Genomic DNA, 20321 nt, shown 5'->3' with positions numbered 1-20321 from the left:
TGTGAAAGTTCACGGGACCCCGGAACACACGTACCCCGGCCAATCGCGTGTGGAACTACCCGCGCACCCCGAAACACACGTACCCAGGCCAATCGCGTGTGGAACTACCCGCGCACCCCGAAACACACGTACCCAGGCCAATCGCGTGTACGCTCGCTCCCCTCCGATCACACGCGATGACACCCGAATACGGGAAACCAACGAGTCCGCCCACACGGAGGCGTCCCGCGCCCGCGCACAGCATAAAAGTGCGCGCAAACAACAAACGCGTATATACAGCGACGATGAATGCCCCATTTGTTGCTGCAGTGATTGTGGGACACCGCAGGAGGAGGAGAATAGCCAGGGCACGCATTTTTGCACCACGGACAGGCCTTTTTGGGATGCCTGATGACCAGGTCTACGGCAGGTATAGGTTTCCACCCCATATCATCCTAGACCTGGTCAGGGAGTGGGAAGATGACCTCACATCCCCCACCCTTTGCTCCCAAGCATTGAGCCCCTTGGAGAAGCTGCTCAATGTCTTGCATTTCTTGGCCACTGGGTCGTTTCAGCGGACCACTGCCATAGTGGGGGGGGTCTCACAGGCCACGCAGTCACGCTGCCTACACCAGGTACTGGCAATCATGACAGCGCGCCCCTCAGTCCGCAGGCACATATACATGCCCAGAACACCCGCAGAAAGGCAGGCCGTTGTCCTGGATTTTTTCAGGGTGGCACACTTCCCCAAAGTGCTCGGTGCCATAGATTGCACCCATGTGGCCCTACGTCCACCTAGGGCCACTGAGCACATCTACCGAAACCGCAAGCACTGGCATTCCATCAATGTACAGGTGGTATGCGATGCAAAGGGAATCATCACCTCTGTGTATGCAAACTACCCTGGCTCCACCCATGACAGTTTCATATACAGAATGTCCGCCCTGAGCCGGGCCCTGGAAGCTGGGCAGCATGGCGACACATGGCTCCTAGGTGAGTACAAATGCCCTTGCACATGCATGCAAGTCACACACAGACAAATATACCAACCCTAATAATCTGAACAATTATCACCTCCCCAGGGGACAGTGCCTACCCTCTGAGCAACCACATGATGACGCCAATCCGGAACCCCACCACACCACCCCAGGTAAGATACAACGCTGCCCATATTGCAACCAGGGGCATAGTGGAGCGCACATTCGGAGTGCTCAAGTCACGTTTCCGCTCCCTTGACCGCTCTGGTGGGCAACTACTCTATGCACCAGCAGTTGTGTGCAGGATCATTGTGGCAGCATGTGTCCTGCACAATGTTGCAACACGGCAGGGCGTCCCGGTGGACATGGTGGTGCCCCCACATCCCCAACCACAGGCACAGGCGCTGCCCATGGGAGGGGACAGGGCACGTGGCGAGGTAGCCCGGACCCAGCTTGTGGCCACATTTTTCACCTAAACTCCAACCCCTGCGGAGTGCACACAGGCCTGGCACATACCAGGTGACAATCGATGATGACAAAGTGACAGTCAACTGTCACAACCCTACCACCCTGAGATAGTTGTCATGGAAGTGCCACATCGTCTGCATCCCTAGCTACTTAAACACAAGCTATCCTGTGCAACCAAAATGCACACATGACATGTGACATGACATGAGCCATACACAAGTATTACAAGGCACAATGAGGCAGGGGGGGGGGGGACAAGGGAACACAGAGAACGGTACTACTAGGCCAGGTGTCATTGTGATTGTGCAAGTGCAGGGGTAGGGGGAAGGGAAAAGTGCAAGGGTGGGGGGGAGTCCAGTACAGGGGAAGTAGGCCAAAAAATTATACATAGGTCGCCTGGTGGCAACTGCTAAGGTAAGTGCAGACGAGTGCTGGGAAGGGAGGGCTGTAGGGATAGAGAGACAGTACTGCAGTGCAGGGGTTGCCAGGGTGGCAGTGCAAGTGGACAGTGGCTGGGCCAGGGACCGAGGTTGGTGAGAGTGGCCCAGTTGCAGCTCCTGTGCAGTTCCAGTGAATAATTCTGCAAGGGAGAGGCAGAGAGTAAGCAGAAGCAAAGAGGAAGGTCTTGAGGTGCTTCCAGAACTGGAGATGGTTCCCCTCAAGTTCAAGTCAGGAAGTCTGTTCGAGGGGGAGGGCCCTGCTGCGGAGAGAAACCTACCCCCAGCTAGTTGCTCTGAGAAGCGGATGACCTGGACATGCAAGGTGTGCATCACACACACCTGCAAAACAGGCCATGGCCATCACTGTCATGTCAGTCAAACCCTCCCAAACATCAACATGACATGGCAAGCAATACCCATACACCGACCCAGTAACGATAAGGTACACATTTCCATGTCCTAAATGTACAGTGGCATCGGACAATGATGCCTGACCCGGAATCCGATGAAATGACAGACCAACAAAATGTCCCACCAAAAATAAGTCGATTCCTAATGCATTACAACAGTCGTAGACGTAACATCACAATGAATGCCTGGCTATATGCACATGATGCATTGCAAAATGAACACTGCAGCTCATGTGTGCAATGTCCTACTCCTGCATCACACTGCTCAGCGCACAGCACAGTGAACAGCCATTGCGTGTGATGCACACCCTGAGCATCACATCTAAGTGACAGACTACATCAAAAATCAAATTAGGCATGTACTCGAACCATAATCGGTCACAGAACATGTGCTGGCGGGACACAGTGGGCACCAGAAGGCAAACAGTGTACACGTGGATATGCAAGGGTGGGAGGACATGGAGTGCATCCGAGTGCAAGTGTGTGGTTCTGCAAGGACATGCACTCCACATATGCATGTGCACTCAAGTGACCATCAGTGTTCCCTACACATCACATGTGAACATCCACCATGTGTACACCCCAGCATGTCAAACCACTACTATCCCCTCGCACCTGAAAGGAAAACACAACACATGAACAGGCATTGATCAGCAGAACACAACATGTACATAGGACAACAACATTACAATGTCAGAGTTCCCATCACACTGCAGGGCAACGCAACTATCAACAACAACCCCCCCCCCTCGCAAATGACCATGACCCACTGAACAACTGCACCTGGGTCATGGAGCCTCCAACCCTCATTCCCACCTGGCCACAGGATCACCTTTACCCTTCGTGTCCATCTCCCACCTTGTGTGTAAAGAGATGCCTGAACCCTCAGAATCCACACTCATTTCCAAAATCACATAATCCAAGGCATGAAAAGGAACCCAAACACCCTCCAGTAGATGACTTGACATAGCAGTACGTCTCAAAGGCCAAGTACTACCACAATGATGCAACAACCAAGGTAGCACAGCAAAACAATGTCACGACAGGATGTGAGACATGTGTGGTACATGACATAGGATGATGCACCATGAATGGATGTGTACTGTCACAGATCCCCTGTACAGGCGCTGGAGTCTCATGAAACAACCACCCACACCATGTCCCGGGTGCCTGCAAGGTCAAACTCACACAGGCCCCTGAGATCCTGGTGGGGAAAGAGGTTCAGGGATATGCAGTCGGGACAGGTGTAGACACACTGGATGACTGGAATGCGTGGCAGGTGAGGGGAGTAGGAATGACACATGAAACCAGGGAATGCACGAAAATGTACAACCTGCATGAACACATGCACAATCCAAACAAACTTGGACATCTTTGTCATGGCCTTCTGTAGTCCAGGCTCAGGAGTGGTACGAACCAACCACCCCCTCTAGGGTTTTGGCGCCTGCAAGTTCGGGGCTTACACAGGCATCCGCAACCCCAGTGGGGAAAGAGGGTCAGGGAACATTGCTTGGATAGGCATGGGAAGCAGGAACACCGGGTAGAGGGTACAGGTTTCGAAATTGCATAGGATCACGGGTGATTAGGGTAAAAAACATACCAAATAGGACCACACATACATCCATGCATCAGTACACTCCCCAGCAAGCCTATGCAGGGCAGTTCGTAAGAAAATACAACAAGACACTTAGCTCTGGTTTTGAGTGCTGGCCTCCTGCCTGCGCACTCTCAGGTCCGGTTACAGGAGCACTGCAATGCTGCAAAGAGAGACACAGTCAGCAACCTGTACGTGCCAATTACACAAAAACACAACACAAAACATGCCCCATAACAACATACAACTCTACAAACAGACAATCTGTGCTCCATGCTTCGTACCCATATATAACATCACCCCTGTGATGGGTCATTCACAGTTAATGCAGTAAGTCAGCCGCTGGTGGGTGCGTGGCAAATGGAACACCAATGTGTCACAATTCACACAACATGCAATGTTCCCTGGGTAAGCAGACAGACCCATATGGCAAGCCATGACTACAGAGCAAGTTGCGTACCACCATGACCAAAACAAAGTTGCCAGTGCATTTATCATGAAGTACGTGGAAAAGACATGCACTGCACCCGAGTATGTCCCTTGCTGTATGTCCCTGTGAGCTGCCCCTTTCCATGTCTTGGAAGGCTACATGGTTGATACAAGTGCCTCAATGAACCTTGGTGTACCGCAGGGTATGTGCCACTGCCCCCGCATGTGTCCCAGACAACCCTACTATCAACAGCCATCAGTCCACAAACACATCTGAGCTGCATTGTGTGCTTCAACACCAATATTTGTCTAAGCTCACCCTCAGTGCTGTGACTAAGCCTGCACGTGCAACTCGCCTGGTGCAAGCTTTGCTGTCTAGTGGCCCCCCTGTGATGCTCACCTTGCCTGGAGTTCCTTGGAACATGTCAGCAGTTCTAGGATGTGGGTCTGCAATCACTGTGGCTCTGCATGTGCACACATGTGCATGTGGGCACCAACAAACGGGTCAGGAATTACGTTGTCCAATGGGCCATGTCTGCTGGCAAAGGTGCTCTGGTGCCTCATCCCCCTGCAGAAAGTGCATGAAACACATGATTAATGCATCAAAGTGATCTGTGTGTGTCTCATCATGCATCTCATTACTTGACCATGTCAGAGAGTCACATCACAAATCACACCATCAGTCCGTCTTTCACCTCCAAAATGTGGAACACTATCTACAGCATGATTTGCAACAAGCACGTGTACAGGAAAGATATGAAACATAATACACAATGCATAGCAATCAATGTCCACATTAATCATGACACGCCCCATCTAGCAAAAGCTGAACAGTGGACAATTACACCTAAATCATCCCCACTAGGGGTGTCAACACAAGTCAAAAAGCACCAGACATGCCACAGATATGACAGTCCAAAGCCCTTGTGTAAAATTCTGTTACACCGAACCATCCTTGCGAGCCCATGGATAAGGGAGGCAGGAGTGGCATATGTGAGTCAAGGAACCCAAGCAGCAAACACATACACAAGACAACCATGAAGGGCCCAGCTGGAACAGACAGTGGATGCCTTCAAAAACCACAAGGCACCGCACTGTCACATGTAAGCACAATAGACTACAAATTTTAAACTAACTCAACTATTAACTAATTACACTAACTATGGAAAACCTACATTACCTATTTAAAATAACTATCAAACAGAAACTTAACTAACTAAACTAAAAGAAAAATCAAAAATGGCCACATACGACCCGGGGGGGAGGGGAGGCACCCAGGAGGGGGGAGGTACAGGGTGCTGCTCAACATCCACATGCGATGATGCTGAGCCAAAAGAAAATACCTCCATGGGCTCAACGCCTGCACAGCACGACCTATGTGGGAGATAGATGGTCGTCCGAGTCTGGCTCATCCTGATAAGGAGGACGTGGCACAGTAGCCTGGCCACGCCTAGCCGCAGCTTGCCCCTCGTCGGCAGCAAGTCTGCCGGACAGGTGAGCCTGGTTCTGTGTGGCGATGTTACATAGGTCTGCATGCAGGACCTCACGTGATACACGTGCTTCCTCTTGCAAGGTAGCACGTGTAACACTGAGTTCCTCCTGCAAGGCCTGGCTGGACAACCGCTGCACCTCCCGGCAAGCCTGTAGCTCAGCCGAGATGGTGCGCTCAAGCTGTGCAAACCTCTCCTCTGCCTGCTGCCTCTGGGACATCATAAGGACACCCAGAGTGGATCTGAGGGAGGCATACTCCTCCCTCAGGGCATCCATGTGCGCCTCTGCGTGAGCAGCAATTGCTTGACGCAGAGACGACATTTCAGCCTGGCGTGCCCTGTCTGAGGCCGCCATGCCCAGCCTGAGTGAGCGGGCCGTGGACCGTGCCGCCTGCTGCTGGAGAAGCACCTGCCTAGCAGGGGGGAGCACAGATCGGGCCACACGCTCCATGCTGTCAGCGATGTTCTCCATTGCTGCCCCCTGCCGTTCTGAATTGGCAGTCATGTCTTGCTCCCACTCAGTATACAGCGGTTGCGCGCGGCGACCGCGTTGCCGGGCTTGACCCCTGCGGGACCCAAGGACCGGGGGTCCTCGCTGTGTTGGCACCGCCTGCGGCTGCACGACTACATGCCCCCGTCTACGTGATGTCCCAGGCACATCAGTGACTGGTGTGGAGGGTGACCCTGCGTCCCGATCCACCACGGGCGGAGGAACCAAGACTGTCTGATCCCTCAGTGCAGGGGTCGCAGACAGAGGAGTGTCCACATCAGAATCACTCACCCCTGACACATGGACTTGATGGTCATCCAACTCAACATGGACGTCAGAGTCGTCATCAAGGCTGGACTCATAGGCAGCCAGAGACAGGATGGACTGCAGCACTTGGGGGTTTTCGTGGCCTACCACCCCACGACCCCCACTAGTGCCGGGTTGATGTGGTCTTACCAACCCTGTGTCTGGCATGACAACACCATCCTCTGCATCCATTGCGTCATCACCTGAAAAATAGAGAGGAAAAGGTCAGTACACATGTCAGAAGCACACAACACACACACACACACCGACAGCAAAGGCATCTGGCAGACATGTGACACACAACATATGACCTTGCATGCATGCTGGGTCTACTTAGAATAGCTTCTGTGATCAGACCTGTTGAAAGGTGGCAGTTTGCATGGAAGTGGGTCTAAGCAGTGCAGAAAATGTGTACGCCACTCACTACCTACATGTACAAGCACTCCATGGTGTGTGCCAGGAAATGTGAAGGCAGTGCAATGTCAAAATCAGACATCACGTGCATTGTGTATTCAATGTGTACCATGTCTAGAAGGCAAGCACCCCTCCACCCCAGTACCAAAGCAGGGATGCCTAGCATGGTATCAAAAGGCTGACCATACACCTGTGTATTGACAAGCAGTGTTGACTGGCATCAACAGCTTAATGTGATTTCAATTACAACACTGCAAATGATGCTGGGACAGTGGGCAGGACACATGATGGAAGATCCGGAGGCCGGCCACGTGTGAAGAAGACACGACAAGAGTTGGACAGAGTCATTGGCCATTGAACAGGCTGAGGCCTGTGAGCCACACAGATTGTCAGAGCCTAAACATGTGTGCAACGCAGGACTGAGCCACAGTTGACATGGGGAGGCCGATGATATGGCAGGCAATGTATGTAACCAAGGACTCATATTACAGTGATCATCCAGTCAAGGACACATAGGGGCATGTGTGCAATGCACATGGAGCATGAAGGGGCACTCATGTCCCTGCGGGACATCTGACCCATGCACAGTACAAGTGGGATGCCCTGCATCGAGTACTAAGGCTGTACCACACGGCATATGTCTGGCAGTTTCTAAGCTGGATGTTAGCATCTACACAGGACACATGAACATGAAACTACACATTGGCAAGAATGTAGCAGACCAGTGCAAAGGTGGAACTGGGGTGCAGAGTGGCGGAGGAGGGGCAAGGGAGCATGGCCACATGGAGTCCCGCATGCAGGCAGAGGAGACACGCATGACGGTGGCATTGCATTACTTACACATCAGAACCATGTACAGGTCACATGTAGCAGCAATCATGCACAACACATCCCACAAGTGAAACACACACGTCCTCAACAACTACGCATCAACACTCACTGGACTGGGCATCAAAGTCCAGCATCTCTCCCACACCTTCGACCAATTCTGGTGGTATGAACTCCGCAGCGAGAGCCTCATGCGGAGTGAGTTCTTCCTCCTCTGGTGCAGGCCCACCGCCAGTCACCAGAGTCAAGTTGTAATTTGAGGCACGCTTGGCCTTAGTGCTGCGCTTGATGTCATTCCAGCGCTTTTTGCACTCCTGCGCCGTGCGCATCTCATGGCCGAATGAACTGACATGTTCCGCCACATGCTTCCAGTGGGTGTCACGTTGGGCAGCCGTAGTCTGACTATTGGCACCCACTAGCATGTCATGGCTGTGTCCCCGCACGTAGTCCACGAGGAAGTCCAGTTCCTGCTTACAGAAAGGCTTCTTCCTCGACGTGCACGAGGTCGTGGCTGTGTGTGGGGTCCCAGCCTGTGCTGCAGATGCAACCTTCCTCCTCTTGGACTGTGGCGCAGACCCTGGCTGGCTAATGCCGCCCTGACCAGTATGGCCAGTGGGTTGGGTGGATTGAGCCGAGGGAGTGGCAGGTGGAGGGATGACCAAAGGCCTGACTTGTGTCAGTGGCAGCTGGGTGCCCACTAATGGACCCTGCGCAGCAACATCAGCTGTGGCAGGGTCATTGACCGCAACGGTCCTGGTTGGCAGACTCACAACCGGGGTGCTGTTGGGTGCATCTGCCCCTGCACTTGCCAACACCCGGCTGTTCGGGGCAGCAGATGACATGACTGCCCCAGGGACACGTGTCTTGGTCTGAGCAGCCCGGCCTGCCCCAATGGTTTCCCCCCTGGCCTGTTGGAGATCTACCAAGGGCTCTTCAAGTGCCAACGCAGCCTGCGCTGGCAGACCCTGAGCCTGGGTGGCGGTGTCCACAACTGCACCTGCAGCTACCGCTACCCTTGGGCCCGTGGCAGTCGATGAAACGGACTGCCGGGTCATACGGGTGCCAGTGCCAGATGCAGGAGCTGCATCCCCCTGAACCACAGGGGGTGGTGGCATGGCTGCACCAACACATGGCACAACATTGTGCTCAAGTGGCGCACCCCTGCCTCTTCCCCCTCTGTGGCTGCCCTGGACACCCTGGAGTCCCCCTACTCCCTGGTCACCACGGCCACGTCCCCGACCACGCCCGCCACGAGGAGGACGCCCAGCTGAGGCGCCCCTCACCTTTGGTAGCCTCCCTACCATGGCACAGATGTAATAGTGCTGGCACAGATGGAGTGGTGCCAATGGGAGGTGTACAGCACAATTGACCTGGGCAATTGGGGTGAAGGGGGTGGGAAGCAAGATGTTAACAGCCCCCCTGCACCTGCAAGGCTGTATGTGACCCCGGTGATGTGTTGACGGGTCACGCAACGCTCAGGCACCCCAAAACTGCAGTAAAACCGTGCACGCAACCCTGCAGCCTACGTGTGTGGATTAAACCTCCCGCAGTACGCGGTGGCACCCAGTAACACGTATAACGCGTACGCGTGGGACACGCAGGCTACGATGACATCGAAAATGGGTGCGATACACAGGGGCACCCGCAGTGGGAAAAGGAGCGTTTGCGACTCACCGTCTGACTAGCGCGATGCAGAAAAACACGCGTAGCCAATACCCCCGCCAAAAGAAGAGATACGTCCTTGAGAGCTGTGAAGTAGATGGCGCGCGAAACGACTGGAAGCAGCAACACACGTCGGTCTCCACGAAAGGCACGTACAGCGAACAGCTGGGCCCGCTCACCTTTAACCCGTGCTGAGGGAAACGCACGCGCGCGTCACATCACATGCGGACGTGCACTTTTTCACGTTTGATTACGCGCATTACACGCGGACGTGCAGTTTTTCACGCGCGCACGCTTATGCATGGACCCTTTCCTCCTATTACACGCGGACGTGCAGTTTTTCACGCGCGCTTACGCGCATTACACGCAGCGTGCAGATTTTTCATGTGCCTATTCACTCCGTATGAAGCTGGCCACGCGAAAACACACGGAAGACCACGCTCCTGCCCAGAAGGCCAATTCACTGGCCCCCAGTGCCCCAAGCAGCCTCCCACATGCCATCTGCTGCTGCCTGCCTGGCTGCCTGCTGCCACCGTGCCCTGCCATTTGGTGCCTGCACATCAGCCATCTGCAGGGCTCCAGTTGCTGTGTCCACCCCTGCTGGTACAGAAGAGTCCCGACTCAAATGACATCGCTCCACAGCCCAGCCCCAGGACCCAGTTGGTCACCCACTCCTGCCCCTGGGGTTGCCATGTCGAGCACATCCACATCTGACACCAGTGGCAACCCCCGGCCAGAGGGGCAGAGGGGCACCAGCTTCACTGCCACCGAAGTTGGTGTCCTGGTGGAGCATGTCCTGGGGCAGTATGATGCCCTCTTCGGATCGTCCCGCGCCAACAGGGAAGGACGGGAGAGGACGCGGAGGGGGTGGCAACCCGCACCATCCAGAAGGTCAAGAAGCGCTGGGAGGACTTGAGGTCCAGGACCCTCATGAAGGCCCGGCGCCTTGTGGAGGGGGGCCGGGGCCGCATGAGTTCCATCCAGTTGAGGGTCCTGGAACGCGCACACCCAGCGCTCCACAGCCAGGTCCTTGAGAGGGAGACCCGTCTGGAGTTGAGCGGTAAGTGGCCAAGCATTGCTGTGTGAGACAGGGCATGTTGCAGTGTGCTGGTTGTCTGATACTTGCCTGCATGTGTGACATAGGCCATGTACGCATGTATGTGTGCAGGGACATCATGGTAATGCATGTGCGACCTGTAATGTGTGAACCGCATGGTTGTTGCATGTGTTTGAATGTGACATGGGGAGCCCTGTGCAGATTGCACACATGACAGCATGGAAGTCTCTGTTCCTGGACATGGGTGGGGGCCTGGTGGAGGGTGCCCCTGGTGGCTGGGGGGTGGGGGTGCTGGGAGACATGGGTGGGGGCCTGGTGGAGGGTGCCCCTGGTGGCTGGGGGGTGGGGGTGCTGGGAGACATGGGTGGGGGCCTGGTGGAGGCTGCCCCTGGTGGCTGGGGGGTGGGGGTGCTGGGAGACATGAGTCGGACATGGGTGGGGGCCTGGTGGAGGGTGCCCCTGGTGGCTGGGGGGTGGGGGTGCTGGGAGACATGGGTGGGGGCCTGGTGGAGGGTGCCCCTGGTGGCTGGGGGGTGGGGGTGCTGGGAGACATGGGTGGGGGCCTGGTGGAGGGTGCCCCTGGTGGCTGGGGGGTGGGGGTGCTGGGAGACATGAGTCGGACATGGGTGGGGGCCTGGTGGAGGCTGCCCCTGGTGGCTGCGGGGTGGGGGTGCTGGGAGACATGGGTGGGGGCCTGGTGGAGGCTGCCCCTGGTGGCTGGTGGGTGGGGGTGCTGGGAGACATGGGTGGGGGCCTGGTGGAGGGTGCCCCTGGTGGCTGGGGGGTGGGGGTGCTGGGAGACATGGGTGGGGGCCTGGTGGAGGCTGCCCCTGGTGGCTGGGGGGTGGGGGTGCTGGGAGACATGAGTCGGACATGGGTGGGGGCCTGGTGGAGGGTGCCCCTGGTGGCTGGGGGGTGGGGGTGCTGGGAGACATGGGTGGGGGCCTGGTGGAGGGTGCCCCTGGTGGCTGGGGGGTGGGGGTGCTGGGAGACATGGGTGGGGGCCTGGTGGAGGGTGCCCCTGGTGGCTGGGGGGTGGGGGTGCTGGGAGACATGAGTCGGACATGGGTGGGGGCCTGGTGGAGGCTGCCCCTGGTGGCTGGGGGGTGGGGGTGCTGGGAGACATGGGTGGGGGCCTGGTGGAGGCTGCCCCTGGTGGCTGGGGGGGTGGGGGTGCTGGGAGACATGAGTCGGACATGGGTGGGGGCCTGGTGGAGGGTGCCCCTGGTGGCTGGGGGGGTGGGGGTGCTGGGAGACATGAGTCGGACATGGGTGGGGGCCTGGTGGAGGCTGCCCCTGGTGGCTGGGGGGTGGGGGTGCTGGGAGACATGGGTGGGGGCCTGGTGGAGGCTGCCCCTGGTGGCTGGTGGGTGGGGGTGGTGGGAGACATGGGTGGGGGCCTGGTGGAGGCTGCCCCTGGTGGCTGGGGGGTGGGGGTGCTGGGAGACATGGGTGGGGGCCTGGTGGAGGCTGCCCCTGCACTGCTGGGGGGTGGGGGTGCTGGGAGACATGGGTGGGGGCCTGGTGGAGGCTGCCCCTGGTGGCTGGTGGGTGGGGGTGGTGGGAGACATGGGTGGGGGCCTGGTGGAGGCTGCCCCTGGTGGCTGGGGGGTGGGGGTGCTGGGAGACATGGGTGGGGGCCTGGTGGAGGCTGCCCCTGCACTGCTGGGGGGTGGGGGTGCTGGGAGACATGGGTGGGGGCCTGGTGGAGGCTGCCCCTGGTGGCTGGTGGGTGGGGGTGCTGGGAGACATGGGTGGGGGCCTGGTGGAGGGTGCCCCTGGTGGCTGGGGGGTGGGGGTGCTGGGAGACATGGGTGGGGGCCTGGTGGAGGGTGCCCCTGGTGGCTGGGGGGTGGGGGTGCTGGGAGACATGGGTGGGGGCCTGGTGGAGGCTGCCCCTGGTGGCTGGGGGGTGGGGGTGCTGGGAGACATGGGTGGGGGCCTGGTGGAGGCTGCCCCTGGTGGCTGGGGGGTGGGGGTGCTGGGAGACATGGGTGGGGGCCTGGTGGAGGCTGCCCCTGGTGGCTGGGGGGTGGGGGTGCTGGGAGACATGAGTCGGACATGGGTGGGGGCCTGGTGGAGGCTGCCCCTGGTGGCTGGGGGGTGGGGGTGCTGGGAGACATGGGTGGGGGCCTGGTGGAGGCTGCCCCTGGTGGGTGGGGGTGCTGGGAGACATGGGTGGGGGCCTGGTGGAGGGTGCCCCTGGTGGCTGGGGGGTGGGGGTGCTGGGAGACATGGGTGGGGGCCTGCTGGCAGGTGCCCCACAGTGCTGGGGGGTGGGGGTGCAAGGGGACATGTGGCTTGGCTGGGGGCCATGGCCATGGTGGATGGGCTGCCTGTGGGACATGACATGGGGTGCAGGGTAGTCCCCTGTGGTGTGGGATGCCTGCAGAGGTCGTGGAGGGGGTAGAGGGGAGACCTGGGAGGACCCACACTGCCAATTCACGTCTTGAACTTCCCGCACACCCACCACCCGCGCACCCCTGAAATCCACGTACCCAGGCCAATCGCGTGTAGACTTTCTCGCGCACCCCTGAAATCCACGTACCCAGGCCAATCGCGTGTAGACTTTCTCGCGCACCCCTGAAATCCACGTACCCAGGTCAATCGCGTGTAGACTTTCTCGCGCACCCCTGAAATCCACGTACCCAGGCCAATCGCGTGTAGTCTTTCTCGCGCACCCCTGAAATCCACGTACCCAGGCCAATCGTGTGTAGACTTTCTCGCGCACCCCTGAAATCCACGTACCCAGGCCAATCGCGTGTAGTTTTTCTCGCGCACCCCTGAAATCCACGTACCCAGGCCTATCGCGTGTAGACTTTCTCGCGCACCCCTGAAATCCACGTACCCAGGCCAATCGCGTGTAGACTTTCTCGCGCACCCCTGAAATCCACGTACCCAGGCCAATCGCGTGTAGTCTTTCTCGCGCACCCCTGAAATCCACGTACCCAGGCCAATCGCGTGTAGACTTTCTCGCGCACCCCTGAAATCCACGTACCCAGGCCAATCGCGTGTAGTCTTTCTCGCGCACCCCTGAAATCCACGTACCCAGGCCAATCGCGTGTAGACTTTCTCGCGCACCCCTGAAATCCACGTACCCAGGCCAATCGCGTGTAGACTTTCTCGCGCACCCCTGAAATCCACGTACCCAGGCCAATCGCCTGTAGACTTTCTCGCGCACCCCTGAAATCCACGTACCCAGGCCAATCGCGTGTAGACTTTCTCGCGCACCCCTGAAATCCACGTACCCAGGCCAATCGCGTGTAGTCTTTCTCGCGCACCCCTGAAATCCACGTACCCAGGCCAATCGTGTGTAGACTTTCTCGCGCACCCCTGAAATCCACGTACCCAGGCCAATCGCGTGTAGTTTTTCTCGAGCACCCCTGAAATCCACGTACCCAGGCCAATCGCGTGTAGTCTTTCTCGCGCACACCTGAAATCCACGTACCCAGGCCAATCGCGTGTAGACTTTCTCGCGCACCCCTGAAATCCACGTACCCAGGCCAATCGCGTGTAGACTTTCTCGCGCACCCCTGAAATCCACGTACCCAGGCCAATCGCGTGTAGACTTTCTCGCGCACCCCTGAAATACACGTACCCAGCCCAGCCGCGTATGGAAACACCCGCACACCCCTGGAATACACGCTCCCAGCTCTGCGTTTGCTGCTGCCCTTTGCGCTGGGTTGGGGATTTTGATGGCTTTTCCCTGCGCGAGAGGCGTTCTTGGAGGCGTAACTGGCGCTGCTGCAGGGTCGCTGCGCAACTGTGCGCCACGGCTGGTTTTGGTGGCTGGAATCCATGAATACGCTGTGCGCGGAAATGGATTTTAGCGCACGCGGCTGGCGCAGGGATTCGCACGCGCACACTGTGCGCCAGCCGCGTGCGCCACTTGTGCGCTGAATTCTATGAATTACCCCCTCATTGTCTTCCACACATAGCACTTTGCAAAACAAGAGGCGAGTTAATGGGCTGAGATGCCTGCCTCAAATGGGCAACTGAATGGACAGATCCAGACGAAGATTACTATATCCACGATACAAAGACAAGAAACAGAGCTCATACGAAGAATCATGTGATCAGATACGAGAAGCCTGGTGTAAAAGGAGCTTGAATCAGATGGGAAGTAAACCGAAGACCGGAAAGTCCAGGAAAATCTGCAGCAGACATTCGAAGATGGAAGAACAGAGGACAGATGCAGATCTGGGGATCATTGTTATCACCAGACGGATGGGAAGAAGGAGTGGTAATCTGCAGAGCCTGGGTGGTAATTGGTTGTTACAAACCTGCCATTGACATTGTACACAATGGCTGTAAGCCATTATGGCCAAGACTTGCTAAACTACTGACTTGGGTCGAAGACAGAGGAGGACCCTTGCAGATAGTGCCTTTGGAAAGTTCAAAGCTGTGCTTCAGAAATAATGGCACAAGGAAAGTTGGAGAGAACCAAAACTGTGGTTGAATATTTGATGTACCAGGGATGATACACAGAACTAATAATGGATCATTATTGGGCTTGTGGATCCAGGGCATACATGAAGCTACCCAAGGATTGGGTAGGATGATGATCATTAGTGAATGTCCATGTTCCAGCGTTAGCGATTCCAAAAAGCGATCTGAATCTTGACAGTTTTCCAAAGGCAGATGCTCACCTGAGGAAGAAGAGATCTGTGGAGCTGAGAAAGAGGATGAAGAGGGAGAACTATTTTTCAGCTAAGTCAATAGAAGCTTTTGACTCTATTCCATATGAGCACAGGCTGTTCAGCCAGACCTCATCAGTGTTCACCTTCATTTTCATGCCGAGAATCCAGGTTTGAGCAAATTCCAAGTGGCTGCAGATCACCAGATGGGAATTGCTACAGACGATCAACACTATCATAAAGGGGTTCAGTGCTATTACAGAAGAGATGAGAGCCATACGACTGATGCCTCTTCAGAACAGATATGTCCTAAACATGATTACAGCTATGGATGGAGGTGTTTGTGCAAAAATTGGAGAATCATGTTGCACATTTATACCTTCTCATGATGACGAGAATGGAACCTTGACAGAGGCCATAGACATGCTGACAAAGCTCATTGGTCAGATGATAGATGAAGTAGAAGACATTGCTGATGACAGCTGGTTTGGATCACTCTTTTCTTGGATTCCACATTGGATGGCAGACATGTTTTCTTGCAGCTCTGATCGTGTTGGTGTTGCTTGGATTCTGTGATCAAGATAATAATCTCATAATGCAAGAAGACAGCAAAGAAAGCCATAGGGATGAAGATCATGATCGATGTTGAATCAGGATGGAAAGCCTGAGACTTAACAGATGAAGAGATCAGAGACTTTGTGAAGGCCAGTATCCATACACCTGAGGGAACGAGGTTCCTGTATCCAAAGAATCATAGGAAGTATATAGGAAGATGGATCTATTGAAGTCCAAGTGGCAATGCAGTCTCATGACATGGAACAAAGAAGAGCACGACAAATCAGCAGGATGCCTGAAGGGTGTCATAAATGTAGGGATCCCAAAGAAGCTCTTTTTCAGAAGAGGATGTGAAAAGGATGATGAGAGAGTGGTTGCTGAATCGCCCAGAGGGGGAGTGTAGAGGAGGAGCCAAGTACTCCAAACTCAACTGTTCCACCCCTATTGCCTGTATATTGGAAACCAGAGTATGTGACATACACGGAGCAGTTGAAATGACAAAGGCCAAAGGGAATCCTAGAGGCAAGATTCCCATTGAGGAAACCATATCTGCACACAAGGAGATATGATGGTTGTTTGAATGAGGTTCCTGAAGAAGCAGAGCAAATTACGGATCAAGATGAATGGTGACGTCACACAGAGCTGAGCTGACGTACCAAGAAGAGATGCAGAGACTAGAGAATGCAGATATTCTATAAGGCATCAAGAAAGTACCAAGGATAAGTGACATCTTGGGATCAAGTGAAGAAGCTTTTGCTACAGAAACAGATGAAGACATTAAGTCATGTTACATGTGTACAGGTGCAAAGGAAACACAAGCAGACAAAGTAATCTGGGGGCTAGCTTTTAGTGAATATATGTATATGCATATGGACAAGTAAAATATGGATGTTTTCACTATGCATTATAGCAGTGCTGGACAGTAGCAAGAAGGCCTCATTTCTAGTATGTCGCAGTTAAAAAACAAATTTAATTAGAAAGTGAATCTCAGCAGACAAGGCTGGACGAGCCAAAGTAGCCAAGGTCTTATCAAACTGGAGTAAACTGACATTGGATACAAATTGTGTGAAAGAACAGAACTCCTGTTCAGAAGGCATGAACATAACAAGGAAGAAGTCAGAGGTCTATTAAAAAATAGTATTAAATGCACTAGAAGCTCGATTCCATGGTCTCTAGTCACATGGAAGCATGAAGTTGGACGAACGAGATGGTCACACCTACGCACAAGGGTAGAGCATGCCTACACTCCCTGAATTTCTCAGAGCTAAGAACACTCTCAACTCCGAGCTTCAAAGCCTAATTTACAGTAGACCACTGAGGTGATGATGGATTGATATGCTAATTGGTGGGAAGCAATGGTTAAGGCGAGCTCACTAGCACCTGGAGGGCCAGCCTGCATGCTGCTAGATGTAGATGGAAAAGTACTGATGGAGGTTAGAGTGCCAACCAATTGTAGAGGACTGCATATTTAGGGGTCCTATAGTTGTGTAAACCAATGGGACATTGTGTATTTAGTGATGTTCATAGTGGTCATTTTTAGGGGAGGGCTTAGTTGCCCCACCTGATGTTAAGTAACCAATCACATATTCACAGTTTTTTAGACTAGTATGGATTGTATACTTAGATGTTCACTCAGAGCCAATCACCCATACCCATAGGTTATTGTAGTTTGCCACGTAGGATGATGCTGATATTGACGCAGGTCAACGTCATTGATGACGAGTTTTGTGTATAAATTCTCTGTTTTTTCTTAAATGCATTGAGTAGGAGGATCGAGACAAATTCGTTGATGTTCGTCATGCTCCCTGTTTTAGATAATTGATATTAAAACAGTCTCCCTTTTGCCAACTACCTGAGTCGTTTTGATTATTGATGTATGAATACAAATCTGCATTCCCATCCATCTCCACGGTAATTGCTAATCATCTTAAAGGGCTGGGTTATCCAGTTCATTGACAAACCCATTCCACCCATTGGTTATTTTAACCCCCTGTCAGGATGAGGCAGCAATGAGTCCCTTAAAGAGCGTACTAAGCAACACAAAGAATAGACTCTAGCAGACCGCAGGGCAGTATCCGTGCCACGTCAATGAAACAAGAAACCAGCCAGGACACACAGTTACGTATCACACTCCATGTCGATGGAAGATAGCCGCATACATGACTACCCACCCACACGCATCTGCAATCATACGCTACTTGAAGACACATCGCACAACACTTCTGCAACAAAAATTCGGTCTAGCTGGACACCTAATCAGTCTCCTGCACTTGCATGCTCTCCCACCAACCTCACAGCACCCATCCACAAGCCAGCTCGACATGGGTCGCAAGCAGGGAATTGGCCACCCAAACCTACCTTCATATTGACTTTCTAAACTATCTGACGAATCTCCCATACCACAGACTTAGGTCACATGAGGGCGTTCAGCTACAGTGCTTTGAGGCCATGCCAATAGGAAAAGGCGCTATATAAATGCCAAATTACATTACAGTGTTGTTTTTGTAATGGATTTAGCAAAACAACCTGTGATTATTTTGACAATGGGTTTAGGGTGTAGGGTCATATCTCAGCATCTGTACCCTAAAATCCCTCGGCTCATATGTCCGCCACCCCACCCTAGAACCATAATCATGGGCCATATGCATTTGACATACACATATGAAGACATCTCAGGCTTTCCCATTCTTAGTCTTTACTGTACACCTAGCTGGGCCTACGCGCCCCAAGCCACCACTTATTTCGAAACTGCTGTTCCTCTTTATAAACCATGGGAGGAAACTCCCAGTACAACTGTGTGGCCCACACCAATGCATGTGATGTGCTGTGCATTGTGTTTTTGTCATGGATCTATTTTGTGCCATATTTCTTAAATTAATGTTGTGTTCCACTTTGGTCACTGTCCATCCCTTGTCCCATTCTAGTGATTTTCTTTTTATATCCCACGCATTTAAACTTTTTTCATATTTTTTATTAGTTTCAAATGGATAAACACGATGCCAAATCCATCGCAAATAACAAGTATTACAAAATAAACTACTGAATGACAATGGTGCTTGGTAAGGTGTATGGGGTTTCAGGCAAGCGTTCACAAAAATCTGGGTCTTCACCCACGACTGCCTTCCAGGATTAGCACTTTGAAGCTAAAAGTGAAACACATGTTAATTGTGAAGTTGTCTGTAGTCCTCATGAAAGGGTAACATAGGTCAACAAAAGAACTGGTTCCTTTTCACCGGAGTCCGACTTGTACCCAGAGTGGGCTATTTCCCTCCCATATGTAACTCCTCGTAATTGTGCTCTGTAGCGGATTTACTGCTAGTAAATTGGGGGAAAGCATGGGCGTCATTGTAGGGGGTGCAGGGGTGTTTGTCCCCCCCAGCTTTTGTGGGACACCACTTTGTCCCACTCATTTGGCCGGGGCCCCTTTCATTTAGATGCCATGTCCCTGGCAACGTTTTCTGCAAAGTTACTTCATGGGGGAAAGGCAAGGGCAAGTCTCAGTTATGACCACCATACTGTCTCCTGCAACCCAGTGCTGCTTTTTATCTGACTTACCTGCGACCACTGGATGAACTCCTGCAGCCCAGCACTGTAGTTGACTGTCTTACCATCGACCACCGTACTGCCACTTGCTGCCCTGTGCTGCACTTTATCTAACTTACCTGTGTCCGCTGGGTGGACACCTGCAGCCCAGCACGGTTCTTTTCATCCCACCACTGTACCTCTAGGGTGACTCTGCAGCCCAGTGCTGCACTTTATCTTATTTGCCTGCCTGTTTTACTGATGCAGCCCCTCATTCCATAAGGTGTGGCTTTTCCAGTCTGCAGACATTCTAACCTGCTTGTCATAATTGCATGTCTGTTTTTTGCCTTCATGCAGTTTTCCTATTTGTCCCTGCACTCATAACTTGTTTTTGTATTTAATTTACCTCTCCCCTTTCCCCTCCTGCACGCCCCTCCCATCGGCCTTCTCACCCACATCATGTTCAGCACTTGCACGTTCCCAATCGTCTCACAACCTAGTCGGAACGTTTTTGGTTGTCTTCTGCCCTTCTACCCTCTTCCTGCACTTCCCACCTCCCACCCTTCCACCCTCCCCTATTTTCAAACTATACCACGTGCACGTTCGGAATGTTTCAAGACCTTTTGAGAATGTTGTTGTTTTTGGTTTTATGCCTCTTCCTCTTCCTTTGTTTTATGCCTCTTCCTCTTCCTTTGTTTTATGCCTCTTCCTCTTCCTTTGTTTTATACCTCTTCCTCTTCCTTTCCCCCACCAACCCTTTGTCTTGATGAGCATTGAAACACAATCCTCCTGTATAGTGTGCATTACAAATAACCGATACATAAATAAATAACTTATTTTGAGAATTAAGCAGCCCTCTGCAGGTGTAAGTCAGAGGTACTCCTGGTTACTTATTAGTGAATGAAGTGCACAGTAACTGTATGCGTGCAATCACAACCAAAATGAGTACTGATATATTGTATTGTATTTTTCTTTGTGTTTTTCTGGTGCCAACTTGCGTGAGTGAATATAGTAAATAGGGTGAGGTATGGGTAAGAGATAAATAGAGGCTGGGAGTAGGATA

Source organism: Ambystoma mexicanum, chromosome 4q (genome assembly GCF_040938575.1).
Source record: "Ambystoma mexicanum isolate Mex_15411 chromosome 4q, UKY_AmexF1_1, whole genome shotgun sequence".
NCBI classification, from domain to species: Eukaryota; Metazoa; Chordata; class Amphibia; order Caudata; family Ambystomatidae; genus Ambystoma; species Ambystoma mexicanum.
Note: the sequence above shows the minus strand (reverse complement) of the source record.